This window comes from Herpailurus yagouaroundi, unplaced genomic scaffold, assembly GCF_014898765.1.
Source record: "Herpailurus yagouaroundi ecotype Mexico unplaced genomic scaffold, PumYag 187, whole genome shotgun sequence".
NCBI lineage: Eukaryota > Metazoa > Chordata > Mammalia > Carnivora > Felidae > Herpailurus > Herpailurus yagouaroundi.
The window spans coordinates 25,976,492-25,994,435 of record NW_024412418.1 but is presented as its reverse complement, the minus strand read 5'-3'; the positions used below and the strand labels follow the sequence as shown (position 1 = coordinate 25,994,435).

At 34.3% G+C, this 17,944-nt stretch overlaps 1 non-coding gene across 1 annotated transcript; it reads left to right on the top strand.

Moving 5' to 3' along the window:
- The first annotated feature begins 13,361 nt into the window (after nt 1-13,361).
- TRNAQ-CUG (transfer RNA glutamine (anticodon CUG)) lies at nt 13,362-13,434 on the top strand. Its single transcript has one exon. It is a non-coding gene; the product is annotated as a tRNA-Gln (tRNA).
- Nucleotides 13,435-17,944: the final 4,510 nt, after the last annotated feature.

Below are 17,944 nucleotides of genomic sequence, written 5' to 3'. Positions count from 1 at the left end.
AGCAGCCAGAAATCCGATTCCCTTCAAAATGTATAGGGATATAAACTTCACCTGTCCTCCTGGAAACTTCAGGCCAGAGCTCACCACTGCTTACAAAAATACTGTGACATAATAAAAGTTTCTTTCTTCGACAAGTGTAAATTAACATCTCCTAACAGTCTCTGATTCAATTCAAATTTTTTGAATTCCAAGTAAAGTTGTAAAGTAAAGTTGTGTTTCACTGTCTTTTTAGCTCTCTATACATCCAGTTGATATGATCTAACCTGCCTTCTGTATTTTCTTTACAATACCCATTTTCTTTATTATATTTATTGCCAAGAGTAGTCTATTTCTAAAAATGTTCAGAGTATATATGATTATGAAGCACTGTACTAAGAGTTTATAAGAATAAAATATTTTACAACTTCACCCAAGTAGTCCATGTTACATTATATAACCCTCTAAAAGGAAGAGAAGTTTTATAGAGATCATATAATATGTATATATAAATTTATTATAGCTATTTATACTATAATAACTATATATACTATATATATAAATAAGATTGAATTGTGCTAGTGCATAGGAATCATTTCACATGATTTATTACTCATATTACTCATACTGTTACATATAACTCATACACAGAAGAGTTGATGTAAAATATATATACACACATATTATATGTACTATATATACTGTACACACTATATACTATATGTACTATATATACTATGTGTACTATATGTACAGATATACTATATGTACTATACAAAGACAGAGAGAAAGAGAGATAATAGCAAGCATTATTTGTACAATTCACATTACAATTATGTTGCATTACTGATAGAATTTTACTTTTGTATCTTATACTGCAATATTCTTATGTTTCATCAGAAAATTGAAATACAAAAAATAACTCACTTGTCCAATGCTATGATACCTGGAAATAATAGAACTGTAATGTAAACATCTTATTCCAATTTTCATGTCAGTTTTAATGGAACTCATAATTTCTCAATTATAGAAATATTGTTGGCTTTTATCTCACTAAGTTACATACATAATACAACTTTATATCTAAATGAAAATTTATTTAAATACAAAGTTTGATTCTACTTGTAAAGTGATTTGAAGATATAATGAGGAACCTTGGGGTTAACAAATTTTGTTTTGTTGTGAATGAGGGTCATGTCAGAATGAGAGACTTTAATCATGATAATTCCCCAAAGACAAACCTGATATTGGTTTATACTAATGTGGGATGTGTTATAAATGTCATTCTAGATGTGAGTCAATGGAGAGACAGGTAATGATTCAAAACTGTAATTTAAAATCTATTTTAAAACTAATTGAAACAAACTATAGTTACCCCTTTGGGGAAATTTTTTGTACAACTCATTCTTTTGAAAATTGCATTTGAGAAAGTGGTATATGTGGGACATTACATTATCCATTTTTAAAATGGAAGTTGTAAAAATGAGTATTACTTAGGATAAAAAGACATTAAGAGAAATTTATTCTGCAAAGTAATTTCAACCTGAATTTCTATGCTATTTAAGAGCAACTTGCTGGTTGAGTCACTGTCTATGCTAGATTAAAGAACTTAAGGCAAACAAGGTACATTCACATAGAATCATGACAATGATTTACATCTATAAAGTGAGCTTGAATTTATTTATTTATTGCATTGATTGTAGGCAGTTAAGCTGTTTTATCGCACATATATTTCCTAATTCACTGACAGAATCACCCAGAGAAATAAGTGTAGATAAATTACCAGTCAGTGATAAATGAAAGTGTATCCTGGGACAATTCTGACACTTACACAAATGCTTTGAATTTCCAGAGGAACAAGGCTTATATGCAGCTACCTCTCTGATGACTCATATCTAGGAGCTAAGGATTAGCCAAACAATAGTATGTCATGGAAACCCTGGGAGTGAATCCATGAGGAGGACACTACTCTGTTCATACAAGCAAAGTAGACAGAGTTTATTCTATGCCCTGTCAGTTAGGGGGAAAAAAAAAGAGGAGACCCTAACTCAGGAGCTGATTTCCTAAAGTTATGATATGATACACCAGTGAGAATTATGGGAAATCATATTAAATGATCTCTATGCTCTAGGTGCAGTGCAATTCTAACACCCCATGAAAGGGATTCTTAAAAGACCAGCTGAACTATTTGATTCCCTTTAACCAACTAGACACAATGGTAAACATTTTCTCTTCATGTGACTAAGGATTCCCTTATAAATCACTCTCTTGTAACCAACCATCTGTGTACTCCTTCCTATAAAATTATAAGGCAAAACCACCTCACCAAGATATTCTAATCTTTGGATATGTAGCCTCACCCTATGGCAATAGCCTTGATGAAATTAGTTCCCATACTTATTTGGTTTTTGTCTTTGACATACCTAATGGCCCTTTACATTTGATATGAATCGCAATTTTATCTACAGTTCTACAAAGTATCTCATTTGATTCTTATAGATACTCTTTTTAAAGTCACAGAAACTATGGCTTAAAAAGTTGTATAACTATGAAAAGTATTTCTTATTCCCCACAATTGTACACATATATTTTTGTTTCTGATATGTGCCTGAGAGGGCTCCCTAACCTTATGTATAAGTGATTCATTTCTATAAAGGAAGACTGTTAACTCCAAAGCTAACTATGCATAAAGAAGGAAGAGACCTCTTCATCTTGGAGTGATTCCAGAGTTGTAACAAGAACCGTAGGTTTCAGAACCGTGAAGGATTCTTTAGTCATTTTGTTGCTTACCAAAAACTATCAGTATTACTTATAAGATAATGTTTAGGAATGATTATAGCTTAGATAGCCTATAATTCTGGCTAATTGGCTTGAGTAAACTTAAATTTTATGCTTAGCCATATAAGTAATGGGAATTTAACAGTGTTAGCTTTGTTCTGCATAAAGAAATAAGTATAAAATGAGGAAGATGGAAGTGAAGCTTAGCCCATGCAATGGGACACCCTCCGTGCCATGCAGGTCAGACAGGGCCACACCCCGTGTGCTTCTCTTGGAAGTGACCACTTTGCAATTGTTGTTAACTAGGTAAAATGAACATCAATCAAATACAACTTAATTTCTTGTTGGAGAGTGAAGACATTTCACAACATATTCTCTTCAGTAGTTTGGGCATCTTGTAAAATCCTAATTGAAAATCTTCCTCAGGACGCATAGAATGCAGGCTATGGAATCAGGTGAGTTCCTTAAATATAAAGTGTTAGGTAAGTGCCTCGGAGCTCAGTTGGTTAAGCCCCCAACTCTTGATTTCGGCTCAGATCATGATATCACAGTTTGTGAGATCAAGCCCCACATCAGGCTCTCTGCAGTGACAGCAAGGAGCCTGCTTGAGACTCTCTCTCTCCTTCTCTCTCTGGGCCCCTACCTCTCTCCCTCAAAAAAAAAAAAAAAAAAAAAAAAGATATATCTTTTAAGACAGATATTAATTCAATTTTTAAAATATATATTTCCCTGATATTAAATATAGGGTTCACCAAAGATCAGTGGTCTAAATCTCATTTTATGAAGATATCATATGTGCCAGTGGTCTAATGTAGTCAGAAGGTTGCAGAATGATTTATCCTTATCATTTTCATTACTTTCTTTTTTTCAATTTTTTAATTAAAATTTTTTTATTCCAACTTTATTTCATTCACTTTTAATCACTCATTTTAAATACCAACATGTGATATAGCTAAAATATATTAATTATTCAACATGCCAGAGCATAACAAACATATTTTCACACAATAACTCATTCACCTGTCCTTCTTTTCATTCATGCAACAAATACTTAATGTTTTCTACAGGGGGCTCCTGGGTGACTCAGTCTGTTGAGTGTCTGATTTGGGCTCAGGTCATGATCTTATGGTTCAAGGGCTCAAGCCCCAGGTCAGGCTTTGCGCTGACAACACTGGACCTGCTTTGGATTCTCTGTCTCCCTCTCTCTGTCTCTCTCTTTCTCTCTGTCTCTATGTCAAAAAGAAATAAACATTCAGAAAATTTTTAAAAAGATTAAGTCTTTCTACGTGTAAGATAATGTTCTAAGCACAATCTAGAAACAAAAATAATAGACGCAACACTCTGACCTCAAAGACCTCATGAAGCTTACAATCTTTGGTGAAAGTAAGGGAGCAGGGATGGACAGACAATAGACAAATACACAAGTAGCAACACATATAGTACCCCAAATTGTGGAGACATAGAGAAAATACAACAGGAAATGAGAATAGAAATTATGGACGTGGGTAGACTGTAGGTGAATGCAATAATACAGGGCTATACAGGCCATTTATTAAGATTTTGTCTTACTCTGAGTGAAATGGAAAATCATTGGATGTTTTATAGCAAAGAATTTTGAACAAAGAATTTTAAGCAAAAAAATTACAAAGAACTACATTTAAAAATAATTACTTGGTTAGTCTTGAGAATACAGAGAAGCAAGGGCTAAAGTAAAAAGTCTATAAGGAAGCTGTTAGAATAATCTAGATGAAGATTATATTGAATCATTGAGGGAGGTAGTAAGACCTTCAACAAGTTTTGGTCTCCATTTAAATGTATATTTCCAATTTCCACAAAGAATCAATGTTCTAAATGAAACTATCAGATAAGAAAATTTGTTATTTTTTTTTAATTTTGTGAATGGTTTTAAATAATCAAAAACACTTTTCCAATGAAATGTTATCTTTCAAAGTAGTAGATATTGGAAATTAGATTGTATATTTCTCTAAAATAGTTATGGATCCTTTTGGCATTTGATTTTATATTCAATAAATAACAGTGGTATGTTAAAAGAAGAAAAAGAATAATAAAAGCCAACTAGTTCAATACCACTGCCTTTGATATCAGGACGCTTGGTTACAGGTGACAAACTTCAACTCAAAATAATTTATGCAACCAGGGAAAAGTATTAATTCATGTGATTGAGAATTTCCAGTGGTCAAAAAGATATACCTGGCCTCCAGTACTTTTATATGAAGAATTTAGTGAAATTCTCATTTATTCTTTCTCTGTACATGTCATTCCACATTTTCCCCCTTTTCTATTAGCTTCATGTTTTTGGCATAACTTCCTAGAATTGTAGCAAAGTTGTTCTGTAGAACTTCCTCAAAAAGGCTTAGTCTTTAGCTATCACTCTTTTGTCTTCTCTCATGACCCTAACCCTAAGCAATTGCTTACCTACTTTATGTGTCTATAGTATTACTGATTCATTTAAGTGGACTCATACAATCCATAGTCTTTGAGGGCTGGCTTTCTTTCACTTATCATAAAATTTCAAAGTTCATACATGTTATAAAATATTTCAGTACTTCTTTCTTTTTAGGAGCACATAATATCTATTGCATGGCTATATTGTATTTTGTTCATCCATTCATCAGTTAATGGGCAATTCATTTGTTCCCATCTTTTGACTCTTATGTGTAATGTTGCTATCAATATCATGTGCATGTTTTTGTGCAAGTCATATGTTTTTATTTCTCTTAAATATTTACCTAAAAGTAGAATTGCTATGTTGCATGATCCTCAGTGTTTATTTGAGGAAGTGCCAGACTATTCTCCAAAGTTTCTGGCATTATTTTGTTTCCACCAACAATGTATAAGTGTTCCAACATTTCCACATCCTTGCCAACAGTGGCCAATATGTGGCTCTTCCATTATAGCCACCCTAGCGGTGTGAAGCGATATCTCCCTGTGGTTTTGATTTGCATATACACAATGACTAATGATGTTGAGCATCTTTTTGTGTGTTTGTTAGTAATCTTTATATCTTCATTCAAGAAATGTCTATTCAGATCCTTTGGCCATTTCCAAAGATTGGATTATTTGTAGTATTGTTATTGAGTTTGAAGAGTTCTTTGAATATTCTAGATATAAGTCCCTTGTCAGTTCTGTAATATTTTCACCCATTCTCTGGGTTACCTTTTTATTTTCTAATATTGTCCTTTGAAGCATACATGTATCTAATTTATATTTTATATTTATATAGCCATTAAAGATTTCTTATGAGGATTATTTGCATGATGTTTTTCTAACTCTTCTTTGAATCTATATTTAAGTGTTTCTTTACTAGAAAACATACACTTTAATTTTGCTTTTTTATCCAGGTTGTATATAAGGTATATTTAGACCATTTACAGTTAATATAAATGTTGATATAGATTTGTTTAACTCTTAGTCTTATTTGTTGTTTTCGAATTGTTTCAGTTATTCCTTGTTCCGTTTTCCCTATTTTATGCCTTATTTTAAAATAATTATATTAAAATTTTAACTCCCATTTTATCTCCACTGTTATATTTTTTGTGCTATACTTTACACTGCTGCTCTAGAATTTGAAACATATATTTTTATCATATCAGTTTATTTTTTTAAATATCATAGTGTTTAATGTATACTGTAGAAAACTAACAATAGTGTAATTAATCCCATTTGTCCCTTCCAACCTTAGAACTATATTTATCAAACATTAAAATTATATATATATATATAAGCCCCCAAACTAACACTTATATTAATTTTCTTTGAATAGGATTTTGAAGACTTTTAAAGAAATATGAAGAAATTGTATATTTATATTTTATATGTATTTTACCATATCTAGTACTGTTTGTTTCTTCACATACCACAAAGTTGCCAGCTGGCTTATTTTCTTCAGTCTAAGGTGCTTCGTTTAATATGTCTCAAAGTGCAAGTTTTCTCAAGACATTCTTGAGGTAGTTTTTGGTCTGCAATGGGTCTTTATTTCCCCTTCATTTATAAATGCTGCTTTCATTGGATAAAGAATTCAACACTGACAGATTGTTTTTAGAAAGTTAAAGATATATCATTTTCTTCATCTATGCATTGTTTCTGATAAGTAAGCAGCAATTCTTAAAATTTCTTTCTTTGCAAATAATTTGTCTCTTTTCCTGGCTGATCATATGATTTTCTTTTTATGACTGTATTTCACCCATTTGAATATGAACTGCCTTGATATTTTTATTTTTGCTTATCCCGCTTCACTTTTATTGAGCATTTTTGGATTTATGGATTTATAGTTTTCATGAATGTTGAAATGAACTATATTTCTTCAGATATCTTTGTGACCTACCTTCACTTATTTCCTTCTGTGATTCCAGGTACACATGTATGAGAATGCTTGATATTATGTCACAAATGTATCTTTTTTTATTCTCATTTTTCTAACGTCAGGTTCACTAATCTTTTGGTCTGTGGGATCCTAAGTATTGGTAAACTCATCCAGTGATTTTTAAAAGTATTTTTTTAGCAGTTCTATTTCCTGCATTTTTATATCTTCCATTTCTCTCTTGGTATGTTCATTTATCTCTTTGCATTCCTGACCATCCTTATACTAGCTTGGTTAAAGTATGTGGGACGACTGCACCCTACAATGAAGATGTGACAATTCTGGAGTCTGAACCACCACTCCAGCTGGTCAGAATTTGAACATCTCCCAGTGCTCGGTGAATGCTAAGAATTGGTCATCTGGTAGAATCCCAGTAGTTATTTAACTGGCCGTGTGTGATCTTAGTCTGCAAATGCATAGCTGTTATTTAGCTGTAAAGGGAACATAGTTCTCCTTTACTCTTCTGATTTCTTGACTGGAACCCTTATAAAAAAGGACAGATAAACAAGAGGAAAACAAACACAAGCTTATTAGTAGTACATGAATACATAGGCGATACCTATGGAAAAATGACGAAAAACTTGGGGAGCAAGAGTAAACTTTGTTATGCACACTTAAGTCTGTACCTTCTCTGTCGATAAGGCCCTACAGTATCTCTGGTAATTAGTCTTTACTCTTCCTGGTAGAAAGGGAAAGAGGGATACTTGGTAAATTTGTACCCTGCTTTTAGGCAAATATGGGGAGCACAGGGAACTTTTCTTATATCTGCCTCTTATCAAATGCCTTCAGCTTAAAACAGTCCTCAAGCCAAGCTGGTGTATTGTGAGGTGGAATATTCTGCCACCTTTAGAGCCAAAACTTAAGTGGACATCCATGAAAATTTCTGGAACATTCTCTCTACAGCTTTCTCTTCCCTGATATTTTTCTCTATAAATCCTAGCTCCCTCCAACTCTGATATCTGTCCTATTATTTCAGAAAGACCTTCATGCTCTAGTTAGCTCTCATCTATCTCCTCTTAAGCCATAGAGTGCCTCCATACAGAAAGATATGACAATAATAGAAGTCGTCTCATGTGTTAGTTCAAAGATTTCAGTCAATACTGTCTATGGTCCCATATCTAAAAATGGAAATTTCATATATTTTGTCTAATTATTTCACTGTTCATGATGGCAGCCCATGTCCTATATTTGTTACTTTTTCACAATTAGCTTTTAATTTGTTTTAATCTTTTTAATGTTTATTTATTTTTGAGAGCGACAGAGACAGAATGCGAGTGGGTTAGGGGCAGAGAGAGAGAGGGAGATACAGACTCTGAAGCAGGCTCCAGGCTCCAAGCTGTCAGCACAGAGCCCAACGTGGGGCTCGAACTCACAAGCTGTGAGATCATGAATGACCTGAGCCGAAGCTGGACGCTTAACCAACAGAGCCACCCAGGCACCCCAAGCTTTTTATTTTTTTAAATGTGCATTGGGCATGGTTGATTTATACCATACAGATCTTGCAATCTTTTTTCTTCCTCAGAAAAGGGTCAGTTTTATTATAGTATGCAGTTCATTTGCTGGTCGATCACCTTGAATTGTAGAATATAAAGGAACATTTCTGAAAGGCTAGAATGTTACCCAAGTCCTTCTACATGCAAAGGATTCAATTTCAAAATATTGTTTGATTCATTGGATCTTATCAGGGCCGGGTTTTATTGTCTAATTCCTTGAAAACATTGCTTTATCCATTTTTTAAAATTTTAATGCTAGTATGATTAACATACATTGTTATATTAGTTTCAGGTGTACTATCTAGTGATTCAACAATTCTATACATTACTCAGTGCTCATCATGATAAGTGTACTCTTAATCCCTATCACCTATTTCAACCATCCCCCCCCCCCACCTCCCCTCTGATAACCATCGGTTTGTTCTCTATAGTTAAGTTTTTTGGTTTGTCTCTTTTTTTCTTTGTTTTGTTTCTTAATTTCCACATATGAGTGAAATCATATGGTATTTAAATGTCTTTCCTTGACTGACTTATTTCACTTAGCATTGCACCCTCGAGATCCATCCACGTTATTGCAAATGGCAAGATTTCATTATTTTTTATAACTAAGTAACATTCTATTATACATGTATGTGTATATATACACACATCACTTCTTCTGTATCCAGTCATTGATCCTTGGACACTTGGACTGCTTCTACAATTTGGCTATTGTAAATAATGCTGCAATAAACATACAGGTGCATATATCTTTTCAAGTAGTTTTTTTTCATATTTTTTAGATAAATGTCCAATAGTGCAATTCCTGGATCATATGGTGATTCTATTTTTAAGGAACCTCCATACTGTTTTTCACAGTGACTGCACCACTTTGCATTCCCACCAACAGTGCATGAGGGTTCCTTTTTCTACATCCTCACCAACATTTGTTGGGAAGGGAGGGAAATGGCACCTGTCAGCTCTTTTGTTCTTGGAGAAGTCCCCCAGCACATGTTCTGAGATTAGTAAATAATCTTCCTCCAGCCCCTCCAGCACATGTTCTGAGATTAGTAAATAAATCTCCTTCCATATATCCCAGGTGTTTTTTAAGCTGCTGCTTCTATGCTGTAGGTTATTTGGGGTTCTTTGTTGTGCTTTCTTTTTAAGGGTAGGGACTCTACCCTCCTAATTCTCCCAGAACTGAGCCAGCTAATTTTTAAAGTTCTGGGTGTTAGGCTCCACTAATTGGTAGGTCCCTCTGGTTTTCACAGTCAAATGTTACGGGGATTTGTCTTCTCCATGTAGGTCCCCCATGCCTGGAGTACCCGGCATGGGCCTCTGCTCTTCTCCCTCTCCAAGCCTGCGAAATCCCTCCCTCCCAGGACAGTGCTGTGAGTCCATTTGGCTCCCTACCATACCTCCACCCTTCATACCCTTCTTCATGTGGTCTCTTCTCTATTTTTAGTTGTGAAGTCTGTTTTTTCAGTCTTTGAGTCACTTTCTGCATTATTTACATGATGTAGGCATTATCCAGTTATATCCATGGGAAGAGGTGAGTTTAGGATTCTCCACCTCTGCTCACTTCCCCAGAAATCCCTCATTATCTACTTAACACATTTTTGTGGGCACTTAAAGTGGGCCAGCAATTCCAAAATGAGCTATTCCATTATGGATGGAATAGAAATCAAGCCATAGAATTTGGTGATGCCTTGTTATGCATCATTATTTTAGGAAGAGTTTACTAATCCAGTGCCCCTCCTATACGCTACCACAGTATAATGTACTTTGCATACCATATCCTCAATAAACCTATGTAGCAATGGCCTTTTGTTATTTTATGATCCCCTACTAGACTGTACACTCTAAGAGAGAAGGGGTCCTGTTTAAATTGTTTTCTGTTATAACTTTGGCAGTTAGCACTATTCTGGGCACAAAAATAGATGCATAAAAATCTAGTTTGGTGTTGATTGACAGATCAAAGATTTCAGAAAATTTAGGCAGAAAATTGTAACTGGAATTTTACAAATGATTCTCCCCGAATAGCACAGAATATCTTAAATATAAGAGTATTAAGAAGGTCACTGCTGAGAGTTAACCCTACTGTTCAACTTTATGAATAAAAAGGTTTTACCTCTCTCAGCCTTAGGCTCTATCTCATTTCCATAAATCAAAATAGCATAGTTAACATTTGCCACCTTTAATTCCAAACTTCACTTTTACACCAGTTATTTAAAATATGTAAAATGAGTTCTGACCCATGCTATACAGTTCAAATAGTCACTGACTGAAGTGTGGATGAGGGCACCCTGAAAATGTTTGATAAGCATTATTATAAGGCATCATTATAACTAGAAATATTTTTATTTTGTGTGATATGACAGTCCAAAGATTCTGATGCCCAGCTGAGAAAATTAGTTAATCTGTCAAAGGCTTTTTTAAATGTATACAACCAAACAACTGGATGGGATGACATATAAGGTTGTTTTTGGCTCTGAAATGCTATGACTATTAAGACAACCTAATTTATTACAGTAACAAGTAGTTTGCCCTTTGGCAAAAAAAAAAACCCTCTTGTTTATTAGGAAAGATTTTAAGGTAGTACTTTTTGCACTTGGCCTAAACACTTTTTCCTTGGTAAGATCTTATCCAAGCCTTCCTTCAGAGCAGAAAGCATTTTCTAATTCAATGTTTTTTTAAAATTTTTTAAAAAAGTAATTGTATTACTCCTAAGAGATCAGTGTGGGTGCCAACTAATTCATCTTAAATAAGAACTGCATTATGTCAATTGTTGTTAAAGAATGTGAAAATCTTGTGAAAAATCTATTTGCCCCATGGCCCTATCATCCACACACATCACGCACCATTAATAATTACATGTCACCAGCACAATATTTATATTTGGCAAATCTAACACTTAGTGGGGATTACTATTGCTAGCAAAATAGCATATTTTTCTTAACAAAAAGCTGTGGGGGTGCCTGGCTGGCTCAATGGGTAGAGCATGTGACTCTTGATCTTGGAGTTGTGATTCAAGACCTATGTTGGGTGTAGAGATTACTTAAAAATAAAATTGTAAAAAAATCGTTGTGAAAATTACTCTTTATTTTTCTTTTTTTAAATGACTCTTTACATGATCTAACATATCCTATACATATCTGATGTACATGTTAGTGGTAGGTCCCTTGTAATAAGCAATGTATCAGTGGCTTATTTGGCATTTTTGATATTCAGTGTACTCTTCTAATTCTTCCATGAGAGTAAATAACATTATCCATGGAAACTATCTCAAAATGGGAAAGAAGTATTTGGTGTAGATCTAGACAGCTATTGTTAAGATAAGATCTTGAGGTTACCTAGGTTAGAAGGAGAGAGAAAATAAAATAAACAATTCTACTACAGAGATATATGTTTTAATGATTTTTAAAGACACACATGAGAATAATAATTTAATAGACAAATATTGCATTATGTAACAAGTTCTAACCCCTTTAAAAGATATATTTAGTCAGTGGTTTTTTTTTTTTGTCCAAAATTGTGCACCTTACTACTTTGATCTTTATTTCTTTTCCTATAAATATCTACATACACTCATGTCTATTAAGTTAATGTTTGAATCCATAACCCAATAGTATGTATTATAATGTTGTTTTCATACTATCTTTTGTCTCTAAGAACTAAGCAAACCCCCAAAACATTATTTCATTTTAAAAGTACTGAAGCTTATAAGAAAAATTGCAAACATCATACACTTCTGTCTGACCTTCATCCTATTTCTCAAATATTAACATCTCACATAAACATAGAATAAAGTCCAACAACCCAGAGTCTCACATCTTGAGCACGGTGTAGTTTTTCTGTCTCTTTCGTCTCCTTTCATCCTGGAAAATGTGACCATCTTCTTTTGTCTAAATGACTATTTTGAAAAGTAGTGGTCCATTATGGCCTAGAACACCATTCAATTTGGGTTTGTCTGTTGTTTATTCATGTTTAAAAATATGGTTTTTGTGGGGCACCTAGGTGGCTCAGTTGGTTAAGTGTCCTATTTTGGCTCAGTCATGATCTCGTGATTCAACAGTTCAAGCCCCACATTAGGCTCTCTGCTATCAGAGTGGAGTCCCCGCTTTGGAGTCTTTATCTCCCTCTCTCTGTCCCTTACCTGCTCTTCCTCTCTCTCTCTCTCTCTCTCTCTCTCAAATATAGAAATATTAAAAATTAAAAAAATAAAGCTATTTAACGTTTTTTTTTTAATACCACATGACTGATATTGTGTGCCTTATGTTTGCATCCTATCAGGATGTCAACATGTGTAACTACAGATGTTGTTGCCTTCCATCAGTTGGTTGAGGTGGCGGCTCCAGGGTTTTGAATTGCAAATGTAGCTAATTTCCATTTGTGGTTTAAAATTACTCCACTGGATGACACTTTAAGAATATGTGATTATCCTGTTTCTTGTGATAATAGGAGGATAAATTAATGTGGTGTACCTTAAATGGTGAATATTTTTATCATTCCTTCTACCTTTATTAATTAGAAGCCTATGAAAATGAACTGCTCTTTCTCATTTAATAGTATTCACTTAATTATTTATATCAGTCTGGAATTGAAGATATTTATTTTTTCTATAGATCATAATCCGTTATTATCATTGTTATTAACATTCTTTTATTGTGATAAGACCACTTAACATGAAATGTACCCACTTACATTGTTAAGTTTACAATCCAGTATTGTTAAAAGTAGGCACAACATGGGATGCCTGGCTGGCTCACTTGGTAGAGCATGAGACTCTGGATCTCAGGGTTGTGAGTTCAAGTCCCATGTTGGGCATGCAACTTACTGAAGATAAAAAAAAATAAGCATTGTACATAGGTTTCTAGAATATATTCATCTTATATAACATCTTGGTTTTGCCTGACAAGCCACAAATTAGGCCAGCTCCCTTCCTGGGGGCATTTCTAAACAGAATATATACACTAGAATGAGGTTTCCAGATTGCAAGTGTGAAGAACCAGAGTAATTTAAAAAATCTAACAAGTATCATATTTGTCTACATTTACTCCCTACTCATGGGCATCACCTTAATTCAACCACCATGATTTTTAAAGTTATCTTCCATTTAACTATTATGCTATCCTATTGCTCTCAGAATTAGATAATCAGAGTAACAGTTAACTTCCTGTTACTCTCCCTGTATTAAACATACCTTTTAGCAAAAATGTCTTAAATTGGGGTATTTCTTAACTAATTTATTTTTTTCTGAGACATGTGAAACCAAACATCTTTTGTATCAGCTTGAATAATAGTGAATACAAATGCTTGAAGAGAAATCTAATTTTACTTCTATGGAAGTACAGGAAGGGAAAAAATCAAATTACAGATGTGAACTGACAAGTAATTAAAATAAACAAATAAGCACATTAATAAGCTGAGATACCCTATGTTTTAAAAAAAAAAACTCAGGGGGTGAGAATTAACTAAATTACTCTCTCAACTGCTAGTGTTTGACATTAAAGTGAGTATTATCTGACTGGGCATCTTTGTGGCTACTTGTACATCAACTCTGTTTCTGAGTTAAATTTATTATTATACCTTTATTTTCAAGTGTAGGATTCTAGGACTCCTATAATTGCTTTACTGATCATATTCTTGGGTCCCCAACCTGAGGCTGTTTGCCTAAACACAGAACTCACAATTTGCGTGCTCTGACAGGAAAAAGCCAAACCAAGCTTTTAAAACACAAGACAAAACAAACAGAAAAACAATAGTTGTCCCTTGGAGGAAACAGATTGATAACTGATGTGTACCCCAAAACCAAATTTAATCAGAGTTGCCATCCAAAGAGCTGAGTTTTACAATGTTTTTCTCCCGCTAATCTGAATTCAAAAGGAAGAGACAAATGGAATTTTTACCTTTGCCTCTCAAGTGGCCCCACAGAGATCCAGAAGAGTTGACCTTGGTCAGAATTCCTAACCTTCACTGGTTCCTGCTAGCTTTCCCAAATTTTCATCTGTCTGCTTCAGAGTGAATGGGGTGTCCAGCCAACCCCTCATGGTTTCACCAGAAACTGTAGGAGAGGTAAAAATATCTTTTTACTCTTTCAAATTGTTGACTGGGAGTCCATAATAAAAGAGAAAAACCATATACATTTATTTAATATAAGTTTTATATGACACAGGAGCCTTCAAAGAAAATGAAGACCTAAGGACACAGTTAAATTTCAGTGTTTTTGTGCTAGGTTTGATGAAGAGTGGATCATCATGGAAAGATATGTAGGACAATGATGAGCTAGGTGTAACTGGGGCAAGGCTTGTTCATTTCAATTCCTCCCTGTATCCCTTCATCTTCATTGAAAGATGCTCCTGTCTTTAAGGTATATGGAGGTCACCTCTCATATAATGATTTTTTTTTATGACTTGCTTCAGGAGAATATCAGAAAAACCTTCCTAGCTTTAATGACCTGCTACATGGAAAGGTCAGAAAGCCACTTTTGCACATGGAAGTTCTCAAATTCCTTTAGCTTGAAATTTCTATATGTCAAGGAGCCATGTTTTAGAGTAGTATGTTCTGAACTCTATCACAGGGAACACCTCTCAACAGAAAATAAGATGATCCTTACACTCAAGATTCATTGGTGACCTAGGGTTACAATTGTGTTTAATGAGGTTGTTCTTGCTTTTCTTTCCTTGCTTTGTTGGTTTCTTACTTATTAGAATAGTTAATATACTAATTATGGCCATTTTAGTTTGCTATCTTAATTATACTTCTGAGTATAATGAACTGGAAAAATGCTAATGTCTTCCCATTTTTCATGCCACAAATTTGAGGTCCAAGGACAAAGCTGAAATAAATGTCCAACTGCTGCATAAACTGAGTATAGGTCAAGGAACCCAAAACAAAACCAAAGTGACTCTCAGAATTAACTCTGCAGATAAATCTTTATTTGTATAGTGAAGGTAGATATGGTCTCCCCACAAACAGGATTGGAAAGTGTGTGTGTGTGTGTGTGTGTGTGTGTGTGTGTGTGTGTTCTTGGTGAGGGGGTCTTGTCAAAGGATATAACATATATGCATATGTGAGGTCCAGAGAAATGTTTGCTTTCTTCTTTAAAGAAGGGGATATGGGCTTCTGGATGACTCAGTGGGTTAAGTGTCCAACTTGCTGTTGGCTCAGGTCATGATCTCATGGTTTATGGGTTGAAACTCCACATTGGGCTCAGTGTGGGGAGTGAATCCTGCTTTGGATTATCTCCCTCTCCCTCTTGCTCGCTCTCTCTCTCTCTCTCTCTGCCCCATCCCCATTTGTGCTATCTCTCTCAAGATAAATAAACTTAAAAAGAAAAAGATGGGAATCTATTCTGAAGATTTTTGTTTGGCTTGAAATCTCTGTGGGTTCCCTTGACTAAGAATAATGTGGCTGAGTGAAGTCTTAAGCTGTTCCTAGGAGGCTCTGGGAGAACTGGTTGAAAGATCCTTTGAACCCTCCAAACTCTTGATATAAATCCAAACACCACACAAAATCTGTCTTTCTGAGACATTATTCCTCTGTCTTCCATAAAATTGCTGGTGATTATATTGGTCTAAAGAGCTTGCTTCAGGAAAATAACTATATAAAACTCTGGAATTCCATGGCACCTAACAATTATTTGTTAAAAACTTAGTAGGAACCTCAGAAGATATATGGAAAAGTTAGAGACATTTTGCAAGTGAATTTACAATTACATAATCAACAAAAACCATAATAATATAGTTCTTAGCACTTGAGATTCCATTTTTATATTTGCTCATCTTTTTTTTCCTGAAACATGAGAACACCATTTATTTTCTCATCTTTTTCAGTAATTTACAGAATGTGTTCTAAATTCATCACTGTTTTCATGCAAGTTGAAAATAAGTGTGAATGAGCCATTCAGTGCACACATGTCACAGGTTCTTGATTCTTAAAATGACAATTAAAACCAGGCACTAGAGGGTTTTTTTTTTCTTTCAAAAATATCTAAATAAACCTTCAAAAATGATGTTATATTTGTATTTCTTTAGTGAGTTTTTAAATTTACAAGTTACAAACAAGCATGAAGGCAGTGTGATACAGACAAAATGATATTGAATGGGGATTCAGGAATGGATTGAGGAACTATCTCTACGACTTACGTATTTTGGATTACTTAACCTTTCTGGGTGTCATTCCTCTTAAAATGATAACACTACATTTTGCACAGGGTTATTGTAACAATCAATGATAGTGCATATGAAAGCATATGAGAAAACTTTTTAGTGCTATAGCAAGGTAAGGAAAAAGTCTTCATTTTATTTCCAGTGTATTCTTTAGGAAAGCAGTAACATATTTTCTAAGGTTTTTATGCACAATAGGTGAGAAGGAATTAGCAGACCTGCAATTGACTATCTTCGTTTATGGGAAATGCTCAAGAAAGAAAAATAAACCAGCCAATTCTTCTTGTAAATGCTAATAGCAGACCTCTTGGCAAAGACATAAATGGTATGTATGTACCATCAGAAGGGTCCACATCTATGAAATGTCTGGTTCAATTAAAATTGCTTATGGCTGGGGCACCTGAGTGTCTCAGTCAGTTAAACACCCCACTTCGGCTCAGGTCATACATGATCTCATGGTTTGTGAGTTCGAGCCCCGCCTACAGCTCTGCGCTGCCAACTCAGAACCTGGAGCCTGCTTCGGATTCTGTGTCTCCTTCTCTCTCTGCCCCTCCCTCACTCGTGTTCTGTCTCTCTCTGTCTCTCAAAAATAAATAAATGTTAAGAAGAATAAAATAAGTGAATAAATAAAATTGTTTATGGCTAAATAAAAACAAACAAAATCTAAGCCCTGTAATCTGGGACATGCATGCTATTAAAATATCAGAATAAAAATGGGTATATTTCATGACCAAAATATTTTTCTTCTAGTGTGAGATAGGCACACACACGCACACACACACACACACACACATACACACACACAAACTTACAGAGTAAGATCTTTTAAATCTTGTGAGTTTGATTCATATGGCAATTTAGTTACTTCTGCTCTCACAAGATTTTTAAAAAGTTGTTTTTAAAATCATTATCATCAGCTCATTTGCTCAAGCTAGAATCCTGGGAATCATCATTGATATTTTTTTTTCACATTTTCACTATAATATTTAGTCAATAGTCATATGCTAGCAATTATACTTGTAATTTTGTCTTGAATGCATTTATTTCCTCTGCTATCATGGAAAGCTAAGGTACCATCGTCTCATTTACAGTTGATGGGATGACCTCCTAACTTGTCTATCTCCACTGCTCTCTCCAATCCACTTTATTTTTTTTAAGTTTGCTTATTT